The sequence below is a fragment of the Rhineura floridana genome, chromosome 3 (assembly GCF_030035675.1).
Source record: "Rhineura floridana isolate rRhiFlo1 chromosome 3, rRhiFlo1.hap2, whole genome shotgun sequence".
NCBI classification, from domain to species: Eukaryota; Metazoa; Chordata; class Lepidosauria; order Squamata; family Rhineuridae; genus Rhineura; species Rhineura floridana.
Window position 1 is genome coordinate 168305676 of NC_084482.1, and position 16910 is coordinate 168322585.

Here is a 16910-nt window from a genome sequence, read left to right on the forward strand (position 1 = left end):
TATCATGCATACCTTGATGAATTACTTAATGTTAAGAACAAAACAAAAAAGTGGAAAAGATTTCAAATCATTCCTAGCACAAGAATATACATTCAGTATAGATTAATGATTTTAGACATGCTTTTAAAATGCTAGTATAAATGCTTTCTTGCATTTCTTTGTGCAAACTGTGCCTCTGACTTATGTAGTTATTTACTAGTAAGAATATAAACCAGAAATGATACAACCTGAAGTTTAGAAGAATCATCCTTCTATCTAGCACAAAGTCCAATGTGCTCAAGTTTTAATACAATTAAAAAGCAGACTGTGACCATGGTACAAAGTTTTATCGGAAGGAAATATTTAAAACTGTCATTTGGTGGGCATATAAGATTTATAATTTTTGGGAAACTGCTACTAAGTGTGAATATCACACAATAATTCTGGGATATCTTAAAGAAGATGTGATATCATAACATTGAAAATGAGGTGGGATTCTGTTTACTTCTGCCAAAATACAGATAGCAGCTAAATGGCATACTCTAACAGTTTCAACAAAACAAGAACAGCTTAATAAATGTTGGTATCTTGCCGCAATGAACAAATTAACAGAATTGGTACACTTGAGAGAAGGTAGACAAACAACAATGTGAGAATCTTATTGTCTCCCTTTATTAACTATATGAAATAAGAACCATTTAAAGCTTTTCCCACTGCCATTATAATGAAGAATTTATGATATAAAACAGTATTTAATATATATTTTAGAAAATATTATATGTATATTTTACATATGGTTTTCTTACTTGTAACACAAATCAGCCCCAGCCCTACCTCTGACACACAATATTACTAGTAGACTACATTACAGGGATGCCCTAAGCCACTCTTTCTTGCAGCACAACCCTCCAATTTACAATATGGGTATAACAGTGAATTACACTGCTTGGTTGTTGTGTACTACCCTCTCAGCCCAACATGCAACAGTGATGATGGTGGGAAAATAAAAGTTTTAGATAAAATTGCAAGGTTGTACATTCTTGGTTTCAGTCCAACCTGCCGTAGGGGTCTAATACTTCTGGATAACATACCTTCTGGACAACATACCCTCATGCTCATTTCCAGCTATGTGATGGTTTCTGAGTTCAGATAATTGGTCAATTGCCTGCTTTGGATGGGGTCGTACTCCATCTTAAAGAGCAGGTTTGTAGTCTGGGGTGCTTCTGGATCCATCTTTGTTGCTAGAGGCCCAGGTGACCTCAGAGGCTAGAAGTGAGAGCTGTGGCTGTATCTAGACCCAGATAGCCTGACCACTGCTGTCCATGCACTGGTGACCTCCAGGCTGGATTACAGTAATGTGCTGTATGTGGAGCTGTCCTTGAGGTTGGTCCAGAAGCTGTGGCTGGTGCAAAATGTGGCGGTATGACTGCTTGCTGGGGCACGGTATTACCAACACGTTACCCCACTACTGAAATGCACTGGCTGCCCATTAGCCTCTGGGCCAAGTTCAAGGTTCTGATTTTGGTGTACAAAACCCTATGCAGCTTGGGACCAGAATACCTAAAAGATCATCTTACCCCTTATCTGCAGGTGAGGGCCTACTGCAGATAGCATCTTATCAGGAGGTCCGTTCTGTATAACGTAGGAAGTGGACCTTTATTGTTATGGCACCTACCCTTTTCAATTCCCTCCCTTTAAATATTAGACAGGCACCATCTCTGTTATCCTTTGGGCACCTACTGAAAATCTTCCTCTTTTAAAAAGCCTTTTAAGTAGAAACCTTATCCCAGTCTGCATCTGTGTTGGAATTGCTTTTTTTCAGATGTTTTCAAAGCTGTTTTTTTTTAAAAAAAATCATGTTTTTTAAAGATGTTTTGTTTTAATATGTTTTAGAGTGTTTTTAGTGTTTTGTTTGCAGCCCTGGGCTCCTTCTAGGAGTAGGGGTGGGATATATAGCATCATAAAATAGTAGAGTTAGAGGGGGCCTATAAGGCCATCAAGTCCAACCCCCTGCTCAATGCAGGAATCCAAATCAAAGCATTTCCGACAGATGGCTGTCCAGCTGCCTCTTGAATGCCGCTAGTGTCGGAGAGCTCACAACCTCTCTAGGTAATTGGTTCCATTGTCCTATGGCTCTAACAGTTAGGAATTTTTTGCTGACATTCAGTCAAAATCTGGCTTCCTGCAACTTGAGCCCATTATTCCATGTCCTGCACTCTGCGACAATCGAGAAGAGATCCTGGCCTTCCTCTGTGTGAAAACCTTTCATGTACTTGAAGAGTATCTCCCCTCAGTCTTCTCTTCTCCAGGCTAAACATGCCCAGTTCTTTCAGTCTCTCCTCATAGGGCTTTGTTTCCAGTCCCCTGGTTATCCTTGTTGCCCTCCTCTGAACCTGTTCCAGTTTATGTGCATTCTTCTTGAAGTGCGGAGAAGAGAAATGGACGCAGTACTCAAGATGAGGCCTAATCAGTGCTGAATAGGGGGGAGCTAATCCATCCTGAAATTTGGAAACTATACTTCTGTTAATGCAGCCTAATATAGCATTTGCCTTTTTTGCAGCCACATCGCACTGTTGGCTCATATTCAGCTTGTGATCAATGACAATTCCAAGATCCCTCTCACATGTCGAATTGCTGAGGCAAGTATCCCCCATCTTATAACTGTGCATTTTGTTTCTTTTTCCTAAGTGTAGAACTTTGCATTTATCCCTGTTGAAACTCATTCTGTTGTTTTCAGCCCAATGCTCTGGCCTATCAAGGTCCCTTTGAATTTTGTTTCTCTCTTCCATGGTATTAGCTGTGCCTCCCAATTTTGTATCATCTGCAAATTTGATAAGCATGCTCTGTACCTCCTCATCCAAGTTGTTAATAAAAATGTTGAAGAGCACTGGGCCCAGGACCGAGCCCTGTAGTACCCCACTCATTACCTCCGTCCAGTTTGAGAAGGAAACATTGAGAAGCACTCTTTGAGTATGATTCTGGAGCCAACTGTGGATCCACATGATAGTTGTTCCATCCAACCCACATTTAGCTAACTTTCTAATCAGAATATCATGGGGCACTTTGTCAAAACCTTTGCTGAAGTCAAGATATATTTTGTCCACAGCATACCCACAGTCTACAAGGGAGGTTACCCAATCAAAAAATGACATAAGATTAGTTTGGCAGGATTTGTTCTTCATAAATCCATGTTGGCTCCTAGTAATCACTGCATTGTTTTCAAGGTGCTTACAGTTTGACTGCTTTATAATCTGCTCCCGAGTTTATCCAGGGATTGATGTTAGGCTGACTGGTCTGTAGTTCCCCGGTTCCCCCTTTTTGCCCTTTTTGAAGATAAGGACAATATTAGCTCTCCTCCAGTCATGTGACACTTCACCAGTCCTCCATGATTTCACAAAGATAATAGACAGTAGTTCTGAGAGTTCTTCAGCCAGTTCCTTCAATACTCTAGGATGCAGGTTATCGGGCCCTGGCGATCTGAAATCGTTCAAAGTGATTAGGTATTCCTTGACCATTTGTCTATCAATCCCCAGCTCCAATCCTGCCGCTTCTACTTCATGTTTCCCGGGAGGGTCATAGGCCCTTTTTTGGGGAAGACTGAGCCAAAGTAGGAATTGAGGACTTCTGCCTTTTCTTTGTCATCTGTTGTCATTTTGCCATCCTCACTGAGTAGTTGTGCCACCATTTCTTTTCTCTGTCTTTTACTATGGATGTACCTGAAGAAAGCTTTTTTGTTGCTTTTAGCATCTCTCGCTAGCGTCAGCACATTCTCAGCTTTAGCTTTCCTGATACCATCCCTGCAATTCTGTGATACTTGCCTGTACTCTTCCTTTGTGGCCTGGCCTTCTTTCCACTTCCTGTATGTGTCCCTCTTTGTTTTCAGGTCATCTCTAAGCTTTCTGTGAAGCCACATTGGCCTCTTCTGCTGTTTTCCCCCTTTTTTTCCTTGTTGGAATTGCTTGCCATTGAACTTTTAGAATTTCTTTTTTTAGAAACCCCACCCATCTTGGACTCCTTTTCTCATTAGGGTTGCTTGCCATGGAACTGTACTTACAATTGTTCAGAGTTTATTAAAATCAGCTTTCCTGAAGTCCAGGGTGTGCTTATGGCTACTCTCAGCTTTTGCTTCTGTTAAAATCAAGAATTTAAGTATGGTGTGATCACTTTGCCCCAGAGTTCCCGTAACTGCCACTTTATCCACCAAATTGTCTCTATTGGTTAGAATCAAGTCCAGGAAAGCTGATCCTCTGGTTGCTTCCTCCACTTTCTGTAGGAGAAAGTTATCTCCAACACAAGTCAGAAATTTCTGCCGTGTTTGGCAGAGTTTGTCTCACAACAGATATTGGGATAATTGAAGTCCCCCATTACTACTACATCATACCTCTGAAATCTGAATTTCACATATGGAAATTGAAATCTGAATTTCACATATATGCTCATGGGGTCTGAACTGGCGGTGACCGACCAGGAGAGAGACCTCGGGGTTGTAGTGGACAGCACGATGAATATGTAGACCCAGTGTGCGGCAGCTGTGCAAAAGGCAAATTCCATGCTAGCGATCATTAGGAAAGGTATTGAAAATAAAACAGCCGCTATCATAATGCCGTTGTATAAATCTATGGTGCGGCCGCATTTGGAATACTGTGTACAGTTCTGGTCGCCTCATCTCAAAAAGGATATTATAGAGTTGGAAAAGGTTCAGAAGAGGGCAACCAGAATGATCAAGTGGATGGAGCGACTCCCTTAAGAGGAAAGGTTGCAGCATTTGGGGCTTTTTAGTTTAGAGAAAAGGCGGGTCAGAGGAGACATGATTGAAGTGTGTAAGATTATGCATGGCATTGAGAAAGTGGATAGAGAAAAGTTCTTCTCCCTCTCATAATACTAGAACTCGTGGACATTCAAAGAAGCTGAATGTTGGAAGATTCAGGACAGACAAAAGGAAGTACTTCTTTACTCAGCGCATAGTTAAACTATGGAATTTGCTCCCACAAGACGCAGGAATGGCCACCAGCTTGGATGGCTTTAAAAGAAGATTAGACAAATTCATGGAGGACAGGGCTATCAATGGCTACTAGCCATGATGGCTGTGCTCTGCCACCCTAGTCAGAGGCAGAATGCTTCTGAAAACCAGTTGCCGAAAGCCTCAGGAGGGGAGAGTGTTCTTGCACTCGGGTCCTGCTTGCGGGCTTCCCCCAGGCACCTGGTTTGCCACTGTGAGAACAGGATGCTGAACTAGATGGGCCACTGGCCTGATCCAGCAGGCTCTTCTTATGTTCTTATGTCCCTCCTGATGAACTTCTCCATGTTGTGGTCAAACACATTCTTCCTAGTCCTTGTGAGGTACAACCCATCACTTGCCAGCAGTCCATCTTCCAGGAAGCATAGCCCATGGTCCCAGAATCCAAATCTCTCACATTGGCACCACCTTTGTAGCCATTCATTCACATGGAGTGTTTTTCCACTCCTCTTCTAAGTACTGGAAGGATGGATGAAAAAACTCTCTAGCACCAAAGTCCTTGAGTTTCCTTCCTAGAGCTTCAACGTTAGATGTGATTTCTTCATAGCTCTGTTTGGCAGTATCATTTGCTCCCACATGAATGAGGAGAAAGGGGTACCTGTTGGTGGGCTTGATGAATGATGGCAACCCTTCTGTCACATCTCTAATACCTCCTCCTGGTAGACAGCACACCTGGTGAGTCCACGGATCTTCTCAGCATACTTGGGTTTTGATCCCACCCACTAGGGTCTCCCACTACTAGTACTCTTCTCTTCTTGTGGGGCGTGGTTTCATTGCCCCTGCTTGATTGAGCTTCAGCCTCTTACTCGTTGTCACATGGGGTCTCCTGTAATTCTTCCACCACAGGCTGTCCTCCAGTCTCATCCTTGAGTGGTTGAAAGCGGTTTCATAATTCCACTGGTGAAGGGTGTCTTCTAGCCCTTCTGCTCCTGTCACCCTTCCCCACTGAGTTTCCTCCACTTCATTGTTCGTCTCCAAAGCAGTCTTCTATTCTGCTACCATATGTTGTTGTTCTTTCACCTCTACTTCTCTTTGCTGCTGTTGTTCCAACATTCTCTCTAAGAACTCTTCATCTTCTCTTATAGTCCTCAGTGTGGCCACCCGCCGTTCCAGGCCTCTCACTTTTTCTTCCAACAGTGCCACGAGCTTGCACTTGTTGCACATGTACACCATGTTGTTCTCAGGCAAGAAAACAAACATGGCATACACCTTGTAGGTCACACCCACTGGAGTATAAATATATTTAATTGATAATGATAATGATAATGTTAATGACAATAAATTAAAATATTGGATTTCTCAACTGATTTCTATGGAAGCTCTCATTTTCATTCATGGAGACATTGAAAATAACTTCTCAGTGCAAACCTGGAAATGACCTAATGAGACAATGAGATTGTTATTTTTGAACCCTTTTCATCTCTAAGTGTCTTACGTCTGCTTTTCATGTAGAAGGTCCCAGGTTTAATCACCATGGTAAGGGTGGAGAGATCCCTGTCTGAAATCCTGGAAAACATACTGACCTAGACTGACTTTGGTCTGGTGCAGTTTAAGGCAGCTTCCTATATTACCTTCCAGCCACTCCATTCTATTTCCCTCCCACCCAGTTGTCAGTTATTTTCCTCTCAGAGTGAACATTCAGTGCCACTGAGTTATTATGAGGCTGAGGTCATTGTTGTTGGCTTTTTGGGGGGGAGGCAGACTTCTCGGATTAAGGTTTTATTTTCTAAAGGGATGTTGTACTTCTGCAAACCTCAGGATTTCCCAGAGTCTGCCAATGCTTCTCCCTTGTGCATGGGCACTGCCATTTTGGCTGCATAACACTTCCCTGAAGTTCAAAAATAGAATATGAAATGTGTATGACACCATCAGTGTGCATGATACACTTTATAGAGTATAAAAGGACATAGCCCTACCCAGAGGAGCTTGCAATCTAAAATTGAAAACAGAGAAAACAACAGAGGATGGGTTCCAAGAACAGAATCCTAAGATCTTAACAGCCAACTGTCTCAGTGCAGTGTTTCATAGAACGTTGACATACTTTTAAAATCACTCTGATGGGAGGTGCTCAGCTTGCTGAACTGAACAGCTGGTTGGCACAGAAGAGTAAATTGTAGTTTATGCAGTAGTTTATTCACAAAAAGTGTTATTTTTAGTGATGGCTGAATTCCCTTCATTCTGATTCAGAATTGGACTTGGCAAAACAAGCTGTTTTCTCCAAAAGCTGGAAAATGATTTGATTCTCTTTAGCAAAATTCAAAATTTGGAAACCCTACCACATTCCCAATAATGTGATCAGGAGCATGAGAGAAGCCAAACACTCCCCTATCACCGTCTATATGTCCTTCCAATTCCCAGTGAACCCCTAAACCAGAATTCGGGAACTTGTGACCCTCTACCTATTGTTGAACTCCAGCTCCCTTCAGACCCAGCTATTGACCAGGGAAGATGGGACATCAGTCCAACAATTTCTAGAGGACCACAGGTTCCCACCCCTACTCAGAATCCTTTCCCACTGTCTCTATCCTTACACAGCTACCTGATGGTGACAGAAAAACACTGGTAGCAAGAAGGTCTCTCTGGATGCCTCCATGTAAGGTTTCCCTAATCTCCTTGCATCTAGAAGGCTGCAAGAGGAATGTGTCTTAGGCACCTGGAAAGGAAATTTACAAGGTGCCTGGATTCGCACTATGGACCTTGCCATAATGACCACTGTCCCAGCTCACAATCCAATGAGTTTGGGGGAAGGGAAGGAGGTGTTAGGACAGAGGGAAGACCGGCTGGCAGTGGCTGAGGAGACATATTAAATCCAAATATGAAACAGGCTCAAATTAATAAGAGATTTATTTATTTATGTATTTGTGTAATTTATATCCTACCCTTCATCATTCATGATCACAGGTTGGTTACAATAGTCAATAAAACCCAGATTAAACCAAAATCATTAAAGCAATTCTAAGCAACAAAACCCCAGTGCAACAGGCTAATACTGTCAGAATACAGACCATACATTCAATCAGTCTCCCACAAAAGCCTGGCTGAATAATTAGGCTTTCATCTGGGGCTGAAAAAAGAACACTGGCTGTACCTTGTGAGGGGTGTGGAATTTCCACAGCTGAGTTACCACCATGGAGAAGGCCCTTTTTGATCTAGAGAGGATTTGTTTCCATCACTATGTAAATGTACTGCCTTCAAGTTGATTCTGACTTATGGTGACCCTATGAATAGGGTTTTCATGAGGCTGAGAGGCAGTGACTGGCCCAAGGTCACCCAGTGAGCTTCATGGCTATGTGGGGATTCAAACCCTGGTCTCCCAGGTCGTACTCCAACACCTTAACCACTATACCACACTGGCTCTGCTTCCATCACTAGCTGTTGTTATTTGGCCACGACAATGTGCACCTTGCTTTTTGCCTTCATTCATTTTGTGGCTGAGATTAAAATCTCCAAACTTATTATTTCTCAGATTTGGAAGTGGGGGGAGGGAGGGTGAATTCATGCACCCAAATTGGCGAGAGGGGGATTTGTTCCTTTTCCATGCAACAAAATGTGTGGCCATCGAGGGAGGGAGACTTATCTTTCGTAGTGGTGGCAGTGTCTTCTTTGTTCTTTTTAAAGTTTATTTTGCTGCTCTGCTCTTGGCAGCCCAGCCATCATTTTCTTGTTGGCGTGTGTGCGTTGTTGCGTGAAACAGCATACATTACGTTGGAGTTAAGTTGAGCAAGAAATTTCTTCAGAGCATTAGAGCATGTTAAGAGTCTTTATTCAAAGACATTAAGGCTTTTCAGCGGTTTCCTTCCCCCCCTCTAGCTCTACAGCACATTTCTCTTCAAAAGCAAAAGTAAGAACAGCCTCTCAGTTCAGAGGCATGGTGCAGAAGAACAACAACTCACAGACTCTGTTAGAACTTTCCCAGTCTATATCTTGATGGTTACCATAACAACGGCCTTCACTGTCCGTTCCCAGACTGGCAAAGACATAACTCCTCTTTACTTTCAAAACTTTCAGACTTGATGGAAAACTACTAGACCTCATGCCAACAAGCCCCCCTTTTTCTCATCATGTCTGTCAATTACAAAGAAATCTCAACAATACATCTTCATACAGTAATACATTTCTACAATACCTCTTGCAATACATTTCAGTACATTGCATCATACATTTTCAGTTGAGTTCAGTTCAGTACAGTTCAAAATTACATCTTAGTACAGTTCAAAACTTTATTCACTCAAACTTTGGTTCATTCCAAGCCTTGTCACCAGTTTGCCAAATTTCTCCTCACACAAAGGCTTGGTCATTATGTCAGCCACCATGTTGTTAGTGTCACAAAATGTTAGGTTAACAAACCCCTGCTGCACACAATCCCTTACGTGAAAGTATCTGACACTAATATGTTTTGTTCTCTTGGTATGAGCTTCAGATGTGGCTATCTTAATGCAGGTCTGATTGTCTTCATATACAGTAATCGGAAATTGCATATCAATGCCTATCTCCTGCATGAGCATTGCGAACCATTGTAGCTCATTACAGGCCTGTGATAGGGCCACATACTCGGCTTCTGCACTTGATGTTGCAACCACATTTTGTTTCTTGCTGCTCCAGTCAATGCATGACCCGTGCCACATCACAACTATGCCAGAGGTTGACTTACGACTGCTCAGCTCCCCTGCATGATCTGCATCCACAAAACATTCAAGACCTCCTGTCTTTGCTTCTGACAAAACCAGACTCTTTGTCTTCGTGCCTTTCAGATACCGCACTATCCTTTTAATCCCTTGCCAGTCAGCCTCTGAAGGATGCTCTACCTTCCAGCTTAAAATACTGACTGCATTACATATGTCTGGGCGAGACACCTTCACCAAATATTGCAATTTCCCTATTATGCGCCTGTACTTCTCAGGATCTGTACAAGGCGTCTCCTGCACATTCTGTTGGAAAGCCACAACCATTGGAGTCTTCACAACATTGCATTCTGTCATGTTGCATTCTTCTATGATCTGATTTATTTTACTTTCCTGACTCAATGTTATGCTTCCGTCTTCTGCACGCACAATATCCGTGCCTAAATAGTGTGTGACAGGCCCCAAATTCTTTGTGTCCACCTGCCTGCCCAGTTGCTCATTAAATTCTTGTTCCTCTTGCTGCTCATGATAAAAAATACATGATGTCATCAACGTAAACTGCACAGGACGTGGTTTTCATCCCCTGTCTCTTTATATACACATATGGATCTGCCTTGCATCTTTGGAATCCCATTCCATGCAACACTCTGTCCAATTTCTCATTCCAGCAGCGTGCACTTTGCCGCAGTCCATATATTGATTTATGCAGTTTACACACGAACCCTTCCTTTGACACAGAACCCGGAGGCAGTTCCATATATATCTCCTCTCTTAAATCACCATGTAGGAATGCCGTCCCTATATCGTAGTGATTTACACTCATGTTCTGCATCGCTGCCAGCTTCAGCAGCACACGAATGGACTCATGTTTCACAACCGGGGCGAAAACAGCATCATAATCTGTCCCATGCTGCTGGGTGAATCCCTTGGCAACCAAACGTGCCCTGTACCTCTGTACTTCCCCGGAACTTGCTTTCTTCTTCTTAAACACCCATCTGCAACCTATGGCCTTTTTACCCATGGGTAACTTTACTAATGTCCATGTGCCATTCTTTTGCATGGCTTGTAATTCTTCCTGCATGGCCTGCTGCCATTTGTGCTGCTCTGCCTCAGGCATCAGCCTGATTGCTTGAAATGATGCTGGCTCTTCTAGTTCTCTGTGAACCTCCATCTGGGCAGTGAATACCGACGGCATGCCTTTTACGGCTGTCTGTTTACAGCCCTGACCGTCATTCCCTTTCCGCCCCATTGAACTCAAGGCATCAGCACACTTCACACCCATGGACATTTTAAACTGTGAATCATTAAGGCTTCCCTGCATGCACACTTCATCTCCCCTCATTATAAAACATTGGTATTTGTGAAACAAAATTGAATAATTACAACTCACCAGTTTTCTAACTGATAAAATATTATGAGCCAATTCCGGAACAAACAAACAGTCTGTCATTATTCCAAGCTTGTCAAATTTCACCAGACCACGAGCTTCAACGTTCTTACATGATCCATCAGCAAGTAAAACAAAGTCTTTCACTTCTTCTGAAACGTAAAACAAACGTCTGTCTTTAATTAATATATGGCTTGCTCCGCTGTCAAGAATAAAGTTCATTTGTTCCAAGTCTTTAGACTTCTGTTTACAAACAAAGTTCACACTGCCCTGCTTCAAGCCTCTGTCCCTGGAGTTTCGCTTGATTGCACAATCTTTACGGAGATGCCCACGAGCCCCACAGGCAAAACAAGACTTCAGCCGCTGCTGCTCCCGCTTGTTTTCCTGTCTGCTTTCGACAGCCTGCTCCGGTTCGGCACATTTCTCCTCCTTGCTTCTGACAGCTTCCACCGGCTGGGCTTTCTGCGCCTCCTGCCTCCGCTGCCATTCCTGGGACAAATCCTGCAACGCGTCCCACATCTGTTTAGCCGACGGCTCATCTCTCACACACATCAGTTGAGAATCCGATAGAGCCAAGATTATAAACGCCTGCGCCCTCTGGTCTTGACGCTTCCAGGCTGCGGTCGGTACCGCCAGGGGGTTTTCTTCAATCACGTCCCATAAATCCTCTGTTATCAGCAAAGCCCGCATTCTCGGCTTCCAGCTGCCATAATTCTTTTCATTAAGCCGTTCCATCGGCAAGCCTCCCCCAGACAGGTTTACAGCCATGTTGCTCACCTCCATCTGGTTCAATCAATCAAGCTGCCCTCTCTGGAACTCTGTCTGCCATTCAGACCAGCAACTTACTCCCATGTAATGCGCTGTGGATCTGGGCCCATAACCCCTGTTGGCGTGTGTGCGTTGTTGCGTGAAACAGCATACATTATGTTGGAGTTAAGTTGAGCAAGAAATTTCTTCAGAGCATTAGAGCATGTTAAGAGTCTTTATTCAAAGACATTAAGGCTTTTCAGCAGTTTCCTTCCCCCCCTCTAGCTCTACAGCACATTTCTCTTCAAAAGCAAAAGTAAGAACAGCCTCTCAGTTCAGAGGCATGGTGCAGAAGAACAACAACTCACAGACTCTGTTAGAACTTTCCCAGTCTATATCTTGATGGTTACCATAACAACGGCCTTCACTGTCCGTTCCCAGACTGGCAAAGACATAACTCCTCTTTACTTTCAAAACTTTCAGACTTGATGGAAAACTACTAGGCCTCATGCCAACATTTCTGCCCCTTGAAATGCCCATTGCATTGAAATCCCATTTTGCACAATACAGAGAAGACTTCAGCCAACTAAGTTAACCTATAATTCTTTCCATAAACAGTTAAACAGCAATCTATTCACTTGACTTAACCTGGATGTGCATTGCACCTATAAATGATAGTTAGACTGGGAACAATTTTTGCAATTTTCATATTCTATAATATATAAAGTACTCCTCTGTTTTGTTTTCATTCTATTCAATGCTTTTATTCTGTAGTTTGTTATACAATGCAGGATTTAATGATTCATTTTTACTTATTCTCTGTGCTCACTTCAATGCCATAATTTTTGTGGTGAGGTTGTTAAGCACTATGGGTTTTTGAAATGAAGTTGCAAAAAATTATTACTGCTGTTAACATACTTTTTTTAAACGTATTGCATCCCCACAGAAAACAAACTTTTATTCTTACTAAAAACATAGTGTGTCAGAACCTCCAAACTCAATGGTTTCTGCACATTCTCAGGTATGTAAACCCAGGAGGATTTGGAGGTTTTGCCTTCCCCCTTCGAAGTTTAAAAGTAGGGTGTCAGGGGCTAGCAGTGAATGGATCCGAATTGGGTGTTGATGGGTAAGGCTGATGGATGCCTGAGCTTCTTCAGCTAGCATATTGTCCTCGAATGCTGTTTAACTTTTATATGAAGCCCTGGGGAGCAGCCATCAGGAGATTTGGGGCAAGGTGTCAGAAGTACGCTGATGAATCCCAGCTCTATTTCTTCATAACATCTGCATCGGGAGAGGCTGTGCAAGCTGTGGACCAGTGCATGGACTCAGTGGTGGGCTGGATGAGGACCAATAAACTGAGTCTGAATCCTAGCAAGATGGAGGTGCTATGGTTTGGTGGTTCCCAAGTTCAGATAATTGGTCAATTGTCTGTTATCCCAGTCTGTGTCTGTGTTGGAATTGCTTTTTAAGATGATTTTAAAGCTTTTTTAAAAAGATGTTTTGTTTTAATATGTTTTTAAAGATGTTTTGTTTAAATATATCTTAATGTCTGTTTTTTATAATGTTTTATAGTGTTTTGGTTTGCTACCCTGGGCTCCTACTGGGGGGAAGGATGGAATATAAATTTAATAAATAATAATAATATAATGAGGCAGACAGGCTGGCAGAAGAAAGTCACAAGCGGCAGTGTTTGGGAGAGGCTTCGTGTTTCCTTTTGCTTCCAAGTCACAGCAGTGACAGATTGGCAGCATGGGAGACAGTATGGAGGGAATTGGACAGTTGGACAAAGCTTTGAGTGAGAAAACTATAGAGCTTTGAGAAGGACCTTTGAGAAGCTGGGGGTGGCTTAAATTTGAACATATTGTTTGTTTCTGCCACAGGTCCTAAGGATGAGGTGAGTCCCAGACTTCCTTGTTAAGGAAAGACTCACTGGTTTCCCTAAATTAAAGTTGGCAGATTTGGGGCTCTGAAGGAACCCTACAGTGCTGATGCTCCTCCCACCCCATTTCTTTTTGGACTTCTTACCTAACCTCTTGGGGGGGACTTGCAACTTTATTTAAATAAAATAACCCAAAACCTTCTTCACTATAGAAAACATCCCTTCTGTGTTTCCACACAGTTTTTTGGGTGGTTGCCTCTACCCTAAGCATAACCACTGTAATTCGCATCTTGACTTCTTTGACTTGCAGCCGATTACGCTTTTACGCAAGTTTAAAAATAAGTTTTTATTTGCTACTTTGTAGGGTGTGGAATACAAAAAAGGATGTTAAACTACAATCTGTGGAAATGGCCCTTGTCATATCACTTTAGTACTGTGAAATGGACTTATCAAAGGAGGCTTTTCGGGGGGGGGGAGTGAAGCTAAAGAGCAGAGATGAGAAAGAATGAATGGGGATGATACCCAGACATTATTATGTATAGATTTGCATGTCAAGAATTGCTAGTTCCCATAGTTCTCAAATGCCCATTGCAATTAAAACTAAGCAGCTCGACCTTCTTCTTTTCTTTTTTGTTTCTGTCTGTCATCACAACATCAATATTCATTTCTTGTATTTGGCTGTCAAGTCTTTATTTGAAAAATTCTAGAATTGAGTGGTATGCTGTTGACCTCTTCTCAATACCATTCAAAATGTTTAACACAATTGCCCCAAACAAACAAACAAACAAAAAACCTTACCTGTAATATGGCAAGGGGTGTCCTTTAGCTGTACAGTTCAGAATGACTTCTGGATCTTCAGAACTCACTGAATAAGTGATATCAAATGGCTCTTGAATAAAAATAGGTCCATGTAGTGTTTCTTCATCTGTGAGATGAAACAATTTAAGATTAATATATCTCTACCACTTAAAGCCGAACTAAAGTGTATTCTTACATACAACTGAAGTTTGCTTCAGCCACTTTTTACAAAGTAATATTTTGCTGAATGAAGTCTGTCTTACTGTTTTTTATACACACATGAGGGAGAAGAATTGAAGGATGACTTTGGGGTATAAATGGATTTGAATCCAGGACTCTCTGGGCATTGTCCAGGCCAACACTCTATCCCTAAATCAGGAGAAGGGAACTTCAGGCCAAGGGACCAAATACAACCCTCCAACCCTCTTTTCCTGTCCCTAAGGATTCTTCCCAGCCACACCCTATGCTTTGCACCCTCCTTAGGTCTGAGGGACGGGGACAGATTTACAATTCCTATATGGCAAGGATGGGAAATCTGTGGCCCTGTAGGTGTTATTGGACTCCAGTTCCAATCAGCCCCAGACATCATGGCTAAAGCCAGAGGTTCCCCATCCTTGTTAAATGGAAAGGTTCTCTTTGCAGCTGAGCAGAAGTCAAAGCAGGCAGCCAACCAGTACAAGTCTGAACATGATTCAAATGCACAACATTCATGTGCCCTTAATACTCAGGCATCACCTCACTGCTTTTATAACCAAGGTTTTAAAAATATAAGGCACTCAATGGCCTTCATTTTCAAAACCTTACATGGGGAAATTGCCTCCAGCCTTTCCTAGATAGTCTGCAGGCAATTTCCTCTTTCCATACAGCAGCAAACATTTCGTGTCTGATTGATAATAACACCTCATTTCTTGAAGATTTGTGGGGCTTATTTACATAATGAAGGTGAGGAAAGGCACTTATTTGTATCCCTGCTTCATATGGATGGCTGTTCCTCCACCTTGCCCATATCTTGCTTGAGCAGACAGATCCTTGAGCAAGGAAAGGAAAACAAGGCAAGGGGCTTGCCATGTCAAAATGAGATTGATCAAATGAGCCAATCAGGCAATTATGCCAGCATAGATTGTCATGACACAAAAATCCCAAGTTACCAAGTATCCCATTTTGATGCCTGTATGAATATTCTAAACTCTGTAATCGAAACTGTAATTTACAACATTAAACAACAAACCCTTCTATTTTTCTGGGCGGATAATGTTTTACAAAACATATGTTACATTTTTACAGAATGCACAGCTTGATCTTATGCATATTTATTTTAAAGTAAAATTTACTGATTACATAGGACTTACTCCCAAAAAATATGCACAGGACTACAGCCTGATCATATGCACAGAACTGTAGAGTTCAAAGGAGCCTTGGAAGTCATCTAGTCCAACCCCTGCTCAATGTAGAATCTACAGTGCAGGATACTTTATCCCTGAGACATGGCCATCCAGCCTCTGCATAAATACCTCCAGTATAGGAGTCCTCCACCCCCTGAGGTAGTCAGTTCCACCATTAAACAGTTTCTCCAACATTTACCCAAAATCTGATTCCTTGCAATTCTATTTCATGTGTGTTTATTCAGAAGTAAATGTCATTGTTTTCAGTAGGACTTACTTCCTGAAAAGTGTACATGGAATACTTGTTCTAAAATTCTAAAAACACAGAGTTCCACATCTCTCAAAGATTTTTTTTAAACAAACAATGTGCTAAGGACCAAATTCTGAACTGTTCACTTCCCCCTGAAAACCCTTGCAGGACTGACTGGACCTGTCACTTAGGGATGGGTGAATTTATCACTTTCGGTCTCTCTCTGTTTCTCTTTTTTTTCAAATCTTAAGTGGAATTCTTCACATTTTTACATCAGTTTCCAATTTGTGTTTTTCACAAATCCTCATGAAAATTCACCAACGTATTATTATTATTAAATATGTATTTCACCATTCCAAAGGAACAAAAAATCATATTTTAGTGTGAATTTCTCCAACTATACATCTTTTTGTATACAAGTTTGCCTATCAGACATATATTTGCAAAGCACAGTTTCCCTAATATTTTAATATGCTTTTTAATATGTTCTTAAACCTTCTTTTTAAAAATGTTTTTAATCTTAGATGTTTTGAAAGCTTTTCTTAAGTAAAGTTTTTGAAGATGTTTTGTTTTAATGTGTTTTAAAGTTTGTTTTTATGATGTTTTAATGTTTTTAGTGCTTTTGTTTGACACCCTGGGCTCCTGCTGGGAGGAAGGATGGGATATAAATCAAATTATCATCATCATCATCATCATCATTTTCTTTAATAGAATGCATTCATGTATGTTTTTTTCACTAATATGTGTGTTTGCATGCTTTTCCTTAGATTTGCATTTTTGTACAGATTACTTGGTTAGAAAACTGTATTGCAAAATTCACAGAAGTGTGCATTTTAAAGGATGGCTGTG

The 16910-nt window shown here is 41.7% G+C and overlaps 1 protein-coding gene across 1 annotated transcript in view; it reads right to left on the minus strand.

Moving 5' to 3' along the window:
• LOC133380728 (contactin-6-like) overlaps positions 1-14480 on the minus strand; it is a 221844-nt gene extending 207364 nt beyond the window's left edge. Inside the window, exon 1 of the mRNA XM_061618572.1 lies at positions 14430-14480. The gene's annotated coding sequence lies outside the window, so the exon portion shown is untranslated. The remainder of the gene's footprint in view (positions 1-14429) is intronic.
• Positions 14481-16910: the final 2430 nt, after the last annotated feature.